The sequence below is a fragment of the Lemur catta genome, chromosome X (genome assembly GCF_020740605.2).
Source record: "Lemur catta isolate mLemCat1 chromosome X, mLemCat1.pri, whole genome shotgun sequence".
NCBI lineage: Eukaryota > Metazoa > Chordata > Mammalia > Primates > Lemuridae > Lemur > Lemur catta.
Window position 1 is genome coordinate 44,812,404 of NC_059155.1, and position 11,850 is coordinate 44,824,253.

The following is an 11,850-nucleotide window of genomic DNA, read 5'->3' on the forward strand; positions in this document are numbered from 1 at the left end:
CACCATTATAAAAATACATAAAACCATAAAATTCACAGGTCTTATAAAGCAGTTATGCAATTGAGAATACAAAACAACTAGGTAACAACATTAGGACAGGGACAGAACCTCATATATCAATAATAACTTTGAACATAAATGGATTAAATGTCCCACACAAAAGATATAGATTGGCAGAATGGATAAAAACAGAACCCAAATATGCTGCCTTCAAGATACTTACTTAACTTACAAAGACATTTATATAGACTCAAGGTAAAGGTGTGTAAAAAGATATTCCTTACAAATGAAAACCAAAAGTGATAAGTAGTACCTATACTTGTATCAGATAAAACAATTTAACTCAACAACAGTAAGAAAAGACAAAGAAGGTCATTATGTAATGATAAAGGTATCAAGAAGAAGATATTCAAAACGAAAACATAAGAATACTAAATATATATGCACCCAACACTGGTGCACCAGATTCATAAAACAAATGCTACTAGACCTAAGAAAATTGATAGAAAAAATATACAATAATAGTGGGGGATTTCAACACCCCACTGATAGCATTACAGAGATCATTGGGACAGAAAATCAACAAAGAAATGAGACTTTAACTGGACTTTAGAACAAATGGATCCAATAGACATTTATAGAACATTCTACCTTACAACTATAGAATATACATTCTTCTCATCAGCAAATAGAATGTTTTCCAAGATAGACCATAGGATAGGGCACAAAAGAAGTCTCAACATATTTAAAAATACCAAAATCATATCAAGTATCTTCTTAGACCACAGTGGAATAAAACTGAAAATCACTTCCAGGAGGAATTCTAAAAACTATACAAATACATGGAAATTAAACAATCTGCTACTGAATTATCTTTGGGTCAATAATGAAATCAAGATAGAAATTAAAATTTTTTGAAACAAATGAAAATAGTGATACAACATATCAAAACTCTGAGATACAGGAAAAACAGTGTTAAGAAGGAAATTTACAATATTAAATGCCTATATCAAATGATTGAAAGTTCACAAATTAACAACCTAATGTTGCACCTTAAAGAACTAGAAAAATAAGAACAAATCAAAGAAAAGTTAGAAAAAAATAAGAGCAGAAATAAACAAAATTGAGACAGAAAAAGAATACAAAACATCAATGAAATGAGAAGTTGCTTCCTTGAGAAGATAAACAAAATTGATAGACTGATACTAGATTAACCAAGAAAACAAGAGAGAAGGTTTAAATAGCTAAATAAGAAATAAAGAAGACATTACAATTGATAACACAGAAATACAACAGATCATTTAAGACTATACTGAACATCTTTACACCCACAAGCTAGAAAACTTACAGGAAATAAAAAAATTCCTGGAAGTATACAAACTCCCAAACTTCAATGAGGAAGAAATAGAAATCCTGAACAGACCAATAATGAGTAGTGTGATTGAACCAATAGTAAAAAATCTTCCAAACCACCACAACAACAAAAAGCCCAGGACTAGACAGATTCACAGCCAAATTCTACTAGACACACAAAGAAGAACTGGTACCAATTCTTCTGAAACTCTTCAAAAAGTCAAGGAAGGAATCCTCCCCAACGCATTCTACAAAGTCAGTATCACTCCAATTCCAAAGCCAGGAAAGGCCAAAACAAAGAAAGAAAACTACAGACCAACATTCCTAATAAATATAGATGCAAACATCCTCCACAAATTACTAGCAAACTGAATCCAACAGTACATCAAAAAGATGATACATTACAATCAAATGGGTTTTATTCCACATACACAAGTATGGTTCAACACATACAAGTAAAAAAAGGTGAACAGAATTAAAAACAAAAACCATATGACCTTCTCAATAGATGCAGAAAAAGTGTTTGACAAAATCCAGCACTGCTTCATGATAAAAACCCTCAATAAACTAGGCATAGCAAGAACATACTTTGAAATAATAAAATCCATATATGACAAACCAACAGCCAACATCATGCTGAATGGGAAAAAGTTGAAAGCATTCCCATAAAAACCAGAATAAGACAAGGATGCCCACTCATACCACTTCTATTCAACATACTACTGGAAGTCCTATTCAGAGCAATCAGGCAAGAGAAAGAAATAAACGGCATCCAAATTGGAAAAGGGGAAGTTAAAGTATCTGTTTGTTGATGATATGATATTATATCTAGAAAACCCTAAAGACTCTTCCAAAAGACTCCTAGAATTGATAAATAAATTTGGTAAAGTCTCAGATTACAAAATCAATGTACAAAAATCAGTAGCATTTCCAATTACTAATAACAACCTAGCTGAAAATCAAATTAAGAATTCAATCTCATTCACAATTGCTGCAAAAATATAAAATGCCTAGGACTATATTTAACCAAGAAGGTGAAAGATCTCTACAAGGAGGACTACAAAACATGGATGAAAGAAATCACAGATGACACAAATGGAAATTATCTTATGCTCATGGAGTGTAAGAATTAATATTGTTAAAATGACCATACTGTCCAAAGCAATCTACAGATTCACTGCGATTTTGGTAAAAATACCAACATCATTTTTCATAGAATTAGAAAAAAACAATCCTAAAAATTATTTGGAATGAAAAAACAGTCTGAATAGCCAAAGCAATACTAAGTAAGGAGAACAAAGCTGGAAGCATCACATTACCTGACTTTTAATTATACTAACAGAATAGAAAACTGAGAAATAAAGCCAACATACCTACAACAAACTGATCTTCAACAAAGTAGACAAAAACATACACCGGGGAAAGGATGATCTCTGTCCAATAAGTAGTGCTGGGAAAATTGGAGAGCCACATGCAGAAAAATGAAAATGAATCACTATCTCTCACCATATACAAAAATTTACTGAAAAATGGATTAAAGATTTAAATGTAAGACCCGAAACTATAAAAACACTGGAAGAAAACATAGGAAAAGCTCTTCTAGACATGGTCCTATACCTAAGTTAAATACTTGTATCTAAAGCCCCAACAGCAAATGCAACAAAACCAAAAATAAATAAATGGGACTGAATTAAACTAAAAAGCTCTATACAATACAAGAAATAATCACGATAGTAAATATGCCACCTACAGATAGGGAAAAAAATTTGCAAACTATGCATCTGACAAAGGACTAATACCCAGAATTTACAAGGAACACAAACAAACCAGCAAGAAAAAAACAAATGACCCCATGACATGAACAGACACTTCTCATAAGAACACATACAAATGGCCAACAAATAAAAAATGTTCAACATCACTAATTATCAGAGAAATGTAAATTAAAACCACAATGAGATACCACGTTATCCCATTCGGAATGGCTAAGTATTAAAAAATCAAAAAGTTTTAGATGTTGACAAGGATGTGGAGAAAAGGCAATACTTGTACAGTGTTGGTGGTAATGTAAATTAGTACAGCATCTATGGAAAACAAAGAAACAAAGAGTTGGTTTTTGAAAAGATAAACACAATTGAAAGATCTTTAGCTGTAACAAAAAGAGAGAGAAGAACCAAGTGAACGAAATCACAGATGAAAATGGAGGTATTACAACTGATAATACAAAAATACAATGGAAAATAAGACTATTAGGAATAACTATATGCCAACAAATTGGAAGGACCAGAAGAAATGGATAAATTCCTGGATACATAACCACAAGAACACCAGATGGAAGAATTATCCACATAAGAAAGCACGAAAAGTCAGGAACAAAATATCAGGTGAGCAATTACAGTACCTGTGTTTAACATTATATCAAAGCAAGAAGCACTGAAAAGAGTAGGAAAGACAGTCTTGCATTGCCTACACCACTCCTCCCCCACCCATTGGCAGTGCTCTGCCAGTGTGCTGGGAGGAAAGAGAATCTGTATGCTTAGGGGAGGGAGAGTAAAGTGATTATGGGAATTTGCATTGGAACACAGGGCCATCGTGTCACAGGGGAACACAACACAGAGCAAAATTCTGTCAGCTCCCATGGAGGGAGCATTTAGACCAACCCCAGCCAGAGGAGAATGCTTTGCTCCAGTAGTAGGAGTCTTAGTTCCAGCTAGCTCCACCACTGGCTGATGAAAGCAGCCTGAGGTTTGGAATAAATCTGTAAGGTAGTCAGGCCACGAAGACTGCAGTCCTTGGACAATTCCTGTGCCTGTGCTGGGCTCAGAGTCGGTGCATCTGGGGTGCTTGCTGTGACCCAGTGAAATACCAGCAGTGGTGGCCAAGTGAGTGCCTGTGCCACCCCTCTGCCAACTTCAGCAATGCTACTCAGGGAAAGTGTTCTTCTGCTTGGGGAAGGAGAAGGGAACAGTACAGAGGACTTTGTCTTGCAACTTTGGTACCAGCTCAGTCACAGTAAAATAAAGTATAAAGCAGGATCCTGAAGTCCCTGAGTACAGGCCCTGGCCCCTGGACAGCATTTCTAGATCCACCTTGGGCCAGAAGGGAACCCGCTGCCTTGAATAAACAGCTGTAGGCAGGGAGTAGTTGCCACAGGCTTTGGGCAAGACTGCCAGCTTCAGGTGTGACCTGGTGCAATCCCAGTTGTGGTGGCCATGAGGGAGTGCCCACGTCTCTCCTCCCGCAACTCCAGGCATCCCAGCACAGAGAGTGAGACTCCTTCTGTTTGGGGGAATGTGAGGAAAGAGTGAGAGACTTTGTCTGGTAATCCAGAGAATTCTCCCATGTCTCACTCAAGTCCATCAAGGCAGTACAAGGAGGCTGCAAGAGTTGCAGCATTAGTGGGCTTGGAGTGCCCCCTAGTGCTGATATGGCTTCAGTGACCAAAGACTTAGATCACAACACTTAATTCCCTTTGAATTTCTGGAAAGTCTTCTCAAGTAGGACAAGTTCAAGCAAGCACAGACGGCAAAGATTAAAATAAATACCTAATTCTTCGGCCGGGCGCGGTGGCTCACGCCTGTAATCCTAGCTCTGGGAGGCCGAGGCGGGTGGATCGCTCGAGGTCAGGAGTTCGAGACCAGCCTGAGCAAGAGTGAGACCCCGTCTCTACCAAAAATAGAAAGAAATTATCTGGCCAACTAAAAATATATATACAAAAAAATTAGCCGGGCATGGTGGCTCATGCCTGTAGTCCCAGCTACTCGGGAGGCTGAGGCAGTAGGATCGCTTAAGCCCAGGAGTCTGAGGTTGCTGTGAGCTAGGCTGATGCCACGGCACTCACTCTAGCCCGGGCAACAAAGTGAGACTCTGTCTCAAAAAAAAAAAAAATAAATAAATAAATACCTAATTCTTCAATGTACAGACACCGATGAACATCCATAAGCATAAAGAACACCCAAGAAAACGTGATCTCACTAACTAATGTAAATAAGGTACCAGTGACAATTCCCAGAGTGATGGAGATAAATGACCTTTCAAAGAATTCAAAATAGCTGTTCTAAAGAAGCTCAATGAACTTCAAGACAACATAGAGATGGAATTCAGAAGCTATCAGAGAAATTTAACAAAGATAATGAATTGAAATAATAAAAAAACAGGTAGAAATTCTGGAACTGAAAAAATCAATTGAAAAACAGAAATGCAACAGAGTCTTTCAATACCAGAATTGATCAAGCAGAAAGAATTAGTGAGCTTGAAGACATGCTATATGAAATGCACAGTCAGAAGAGAAAAAAAAAAACAATAAAAGAGTATAAAATACACCTACAAAATCTAGAAAATAGGATGAAAAGGGCAAATCTAAGAGTTATTGGCCTTAAAAAGGAGATAGACAGAGAGGGAGATTGGAGTAAGAAGTATATTCAAAGAAATAATAACAAAGAACTTTTCAAACCTAGAGAAACATATCAATGTTCAGGTACAAAAAGCTCATAGAACACCAAGCAGATTTAACCCAAACAAGACAACCTCAAGGCCTTTACTAATCAAGCTCCCATAAATCATGGATAACGAAAAGCCCCTAATGCAAGCAAGAAAATAAAAAAAAACATATAAAGGAGCTTCAATACGACTGGCTGCAGACTTCTCAGTGGAAACCCTACAGGCAGGAGATAGTGGCATGACATATTCAAAGTGCTGAAGGAAAAAAAAAATCAATCCTAGAATATTATATCCTGTAAAAATATCCTTCAAACATGAAGGAGAAATAGACTTTCCCAGTCAAACAAAAGCTAAAGGATTTCATCAACAACAGACCCATTCTGTCCTACAAGAAATGCTAAAAGGAGCTCTTCAATATGAAAGAAAAGGATGTCAATGAACAATATCAAATCATCTGAAGGTATACAAATCACTGGTAACAGCATGTACAAAAATACAGAATACTCTATTGCTATAATTGAAGTGTATAAACCACTTATATCATCAGTAGGAAGGCTAAAAGACAAATCTATCTAAAATAATAACTATAACAACTTATTATGAGACAGTATAAAATATATAAGTGGATACAACAAAAAGTCAGAAGGCAGGGAGTATGGAGTTAAAATGTAGTTTCTTGTAGCTTTCTCTTTGTTCAGTTGTTTTTTTAATAAACAGCTGTCATCTGTTGAAAATAATTGGTTTTAAAGGTGGTTTTGTGAGCCTCATGGTAATCAAAAATAAAAAAAAATTACAAAAGGTACACAAAAAAATGAAAATCAAGAAATTCGGGCCGGGAGCAGTGGCTCACGCCTGTAATCCCGGCACTCTGGCAGGCCGAGGCAGGTGGATTGTTTGAGCTCAGGAGTTTGAGACCAGCCTGAGCAGGAGCGAGACCCTGTCTCTACTAAAAATAGAAAGAAATTATATGGACAGCTAAAAAAATATATATAGAAAAAATTAGCCAGGCATGGTGGCACATGCCTATCTATAGTCCCAGCTACTCGGGAGGCTGAGGCAGGAAGATTGAGGAGTTTGAGGAGCCCAGGAGTTTGAGGTTGCTGTGAGCTAGGCTGACACCATGGCACTCTAGTCCAGGCAACAGAGTGAGACTCTGTCTCAAAAAAAAAAAAAAAAAAAGAAATTCAGAGACACTATAAATAACTTTATTCAAAGGAAGACAGGAAGGAGGGAAGAAAGGAAGAGGGGACCACAAAAGAACCAGAGTGCAAATAACAACATGGCCGTAGTAAGTCCTTACCTATCAATAATAATATTGAATGTGAATGGACTAAACTCTCCAATCAAGTGGCTGAATGGATAATAATAAAAGATCCATCTGTATGTTGTCTATGAGGAACCTACTTCACCTATAAAGACACACAGACTGAAAATGAAGAGATGGAAAACGATATCCCATGCAAATGGAAACCAAGAAAGAGCAGTAGTCATACATCTATCAGATAAAATAGTTTTTCTGCTTTTTTTCAATTTTAGCATATTATGGGGGTACAAATGTTTTGGTTACATGGATTGCTTTTATACTGCTTGAGTCAAAGTTATGTGTGCCCATCACCCAGATAGTGTACATTGTACATGTTAGGTATGATTCCACCCACCCCTCCTTCCCCACTCCACCTGCATGATTTCCATTGAGTTTTAGTGCCATCTGTGCCACATGAGTGCTGAACAGTTAGTTCCAATTTAATAGTGAGTACACGTGGTGTTTGTTTTTCCATTCTTGTGATACTTCACTTAGAAGGATGGTCTCCAGTTCCATCCAGATTGTTGCAAAAGGTATTAATTCATTTTCTTTATGGCTGAGTAGTACTCCATGGTGTACATATACCACATTTTATTAAACTATTCATGAATTGATGGGCACTTATATTGATCCCACACCTTTGTAATTGTGAATTGTGCTGTCATAAACATTCTAATGTAAGTGTATTTTTGATAAAATGACTTTTTTTATTGGGAAAATACCCTGTAGTGGGATTGCTGGATCAAGTACTTTCAGTTCTTTGAGGAATATCCATACTATTTTCCATAGAGGTTGCATTAGTTTGCAGTCCCAAAAAGAGTGTATAAGCATTCCTTTCTCTCTGCATCCACACCAGCATCTGTTGTTTTGGGACTTTCTCATAAAGGCCATTCTGGCTGGGGTTAGGTGATATCTCATTGTGGTTTTGATTTGCATTTCTCTGATGATTAGTGACATCAAGCACTTTTTCATGTTTATTGGCCTTTAGTCTATTTTCTTCTGAAAAGTTTCTGAAATGGGCAGGTCAGGAGTAAAAGTTGTAACATTGATATGTATGATTGTGTTTACAGTTAAAGCCGAGATAAAGGTTAAATATGCTATATTGTTGCCACTCTTAAACTGATAATATAAATATTCTTGAGGAATAATTTGTACACAATGCTCAACATTTGGTAAGGTGAAAAAACAAATAGGAGGGTTACTAGCAGTAAACAGTATGGAATCATTATTATGTAACCATTCAGTATGTGATGTTAATTGTCCTGATGGTGGTAGCCAGATGCCACCATTCCACCCTGTGTCATTAGAAGACAAAGGAGGATCTACATCCCACCATGTAAGTACATGAAATAAAGGTGGGTTTAATAAATGACTCCAATAAACTGTGGCACCAGCTGAAGATAGCAATGACCATCCTAAAAGGAGTAGAAACCATCATCCTACCTGTTCAGAAGCCTTGCCAATGATGGCCAAATATGCCAAAAATCGATTTTCTGCTGTCGGGGCAGCCTCAGCCTTTCTAATTACCGTTACCGCCTTTTGATCAAACCTTTTCAATTGTCCCCAGGTCACGTCAGGAGCTTGTCTCATCCTGGTCAATGTTGACCTTTCTTGCTCCAGGGTCAGATTCCGCATCTGTGGGATGGAATTGTCTGGTGTTCTCCACCTCATGGTATGGCTTCACTCTTTTTATAGGGACCGACTCTGGACCTGTTTCTCAAGAGACACAAACTGCACCTCTGCTCCATGTTAATACAGGAAAAGGTCCTTGCCATAAATTATTAACCCAGTCTTTAACCAACACTTTCTTTTGATTTAATTGATTAGAATTATATTTTCCCAATCTATGATCCATAGCAGTATAGCCATCATCGCCAATATTATGAAATTTTAAAGTAAATAACCTTTAGCTATTTGTTCTCTAGGTGATAGTCCCTTGCTCCCCCTTTTTTGTTTTAATAGATAAGTTTTTAAGGTACAGTGTGCAAGTTCTACTAGAGCTTGTCTGGAAGAATTGTAAGGTATTCCTGTGATATGTTTAATTTTCCAATTTTGAAGGGTAGAATTATATTTTTTGACAGATATCAAGGGCCATTATCTGTTTTGATAATTTTGGGTAATCCTAAAACGTGAGTGTTTCCAATAAATGTTGGATAACATGATGGCTAGTTTCCCCTGACAAGGGTGTGGCATGAAGTCTGAATGTGTATCAATAGTAACATGTATATATTTGAGACATCCAAAATACGGTAATTGTGTAATATCAGTTTGCCAAATATCATTTGGCATTGCCCTCGTGAGTTTACTCTGGGACCCATTGTTACAGGGGACAAAGAGAATTATTGACAGTCAGGACAAGTTTTAACAACAAGTTTTGCTTGAGCTAGAGTAATGGGATAAAGTTTTTTCAATGTTTTAGCATTTTGATGAAAGAAGTTGTGATCTAGCCGTGCCAGCTGAAAGGCTGTAGTATCTTCGGCAAGGAGACATAATTGATTAGATACAATATTGTCTACAAAATTATTAGCATCCATAAGCGGCCCAGGTAAGGAAGTATGTGATCTAATATGTGTAATAAAAAAATGGATGACATCATTTAGAAAATAGGATATGTAAATTAATAAACAAATGTAATAAAGTTTTGTTAAATATGTCCTTAATGAAGGAGGTATCAAGGTTTTGTAGAGCATGAACAGCATACTGAGAATCACTAATAATATTGATAGGGATGTTAGGAAAGGTATTTAATGCTAGTATTAATGCTCCAATTTCAGCCTGTTGAATGGATTGGAAATCTTTCTTATATAAGTAATTCCATTTGGCATCTTTCCAAGCTGTGGCTGCTTTGCCTGTTTTGCCAGAGCCATCTGTGAAGATGGTCTTAGCACTTGTGGTAGGGGTAGATTATAAAATATTAGGCAAGGTGACAGGAATAGTTTGAAAAAACTGTAATAATTTGGATGAAGGATAATGAATTAGTAATTGTCCAAGGTAATCTGAAAGAGCACATTGCTGCTTTAAGTCTTGAGCTAACAGAGTGTCTAAATTTTGTTGGTCTAAATGAATATATATGCACACTGGGTCATATCCTGAAAGCTGAATGCAGCGTGTTCTTCCTTTTGGTGTAATATGAGCTAACATGTCTGTAACTTTATAAAAAGTCCTTTTATAAGTGTGGCCTAAAAATATCCATTCTAAACAATGTAACTCAGTTATAAACTGTCCTAATAGGCCAGATGGACTATGTTTAGTATTAAAGAGAAAATGATCAATGGGATAAGATGGGTTAATTCTAGATAAAAAAGAACCTTGTAATTTTTCCTCCACTAATGATAATTCCTGTAATGCTTGTTCAGAGAGAGAGCGAGGGGAATTTAAGTCTGAATTACCTTTTAAAGTATTAAATAAATGTGTTAATTCCCCTGTAGTAATACCCAGGATGGGACATACCCAATTTATTTGTCCTAGTAGTTGTTGTAAAGAATTTAAAATTAGAGGCTGAGGAATATTTATTTTTGTAAATTGTGGGTGAATACTTCTGTGTGTTACAATATAACCTAAATATTTCCATGGAGTAGAAGTTTGCACCTTTTTTGGTGCTATATGTAATCCCTGTTTATGAGTAACTTGAGTTACTATCTTATAGGTTTGTTCAACTTCCTGTGTGGTAGCTGCAGCAAGTAAGATATCGTCCATATAATGGAATATTTTTGTGTTTGGAAACATCTGTCTAACAGGCTGTAGGGCCTTATGAACAAAATATCGACAGATGGTAGGGCTATTCATCATTCCCTGAGGTAGAACTTTTCACTTATGTCTGTCTACTGATTCTTTATGGTTGATTACAGGTACCATAAAGGCAAATTTTTCTTTATCATCAGGATGTAGGGAAATAGTAAAGAAACAGTCTTTAAGATCCATAACTATTAATGGCCAATTTTCTGGGATCATAATTGGGGAGAGTAATACAGGTTGTACAGTGCCCATAGGTTTCATAACAGCATTAATAGCTTTAAGATCATGCAATAGTTTCCATTTTCCAGACTTTTTAGGTACAACAAAGATAGGAGTATTCAAAGGACTATTGGATTCTTCTATATGATGAGCTTTTAACTGTTCTTGAATGAGTTCCTTGAGATGTAAAAGTTTTTCAGCTTTAATGGGTGACTGCTCAACCCATACCAGTTTATTTGTTTTCCACTGCAGTTTTAAGGGCTGGATTAGAGCAGTGGCCACTCCTAAAAAGGGGAAATAGAAAGTTGTAGTCCCCACTGTTGAAGTAAATCTTTTCCCCATAAGGAGAAGGGAATATTCATAACAAAAGGTTCGATATTGGCCCATGTAAGATGCCCTTCACATGTAAGATGAAAGGCACTTAAATTGGGCATTTGATAACCCCCAACACCTTGAACCATAACAGAGGCTTTAATCATAGGCCATTCAATAGGCCAATGTTGAGAAGCTATAATAGATTTATCTGCTCCTGTATCTATAATTCCATGAAATTGTTTTCCTTTAATAGTGACTATTAATTGAGGCCTTTGTGTAGCTACTGGAGCAGACCAAAAGGCAGTAGAACTGGAATGACCAAATCCTTCATTGTTTCTTTGTTTATTTTGAGCATTTCCCTGTAAGTAAGGAATTAAAAGGAGCTGAGCTATTTGTGTTCCTGCTGATAAAACATGAAGGCCTATAGCTTTTACCATTACTTTGATATCACCATGATAATCAAAGTCAATTACTCCGGGTAAAAC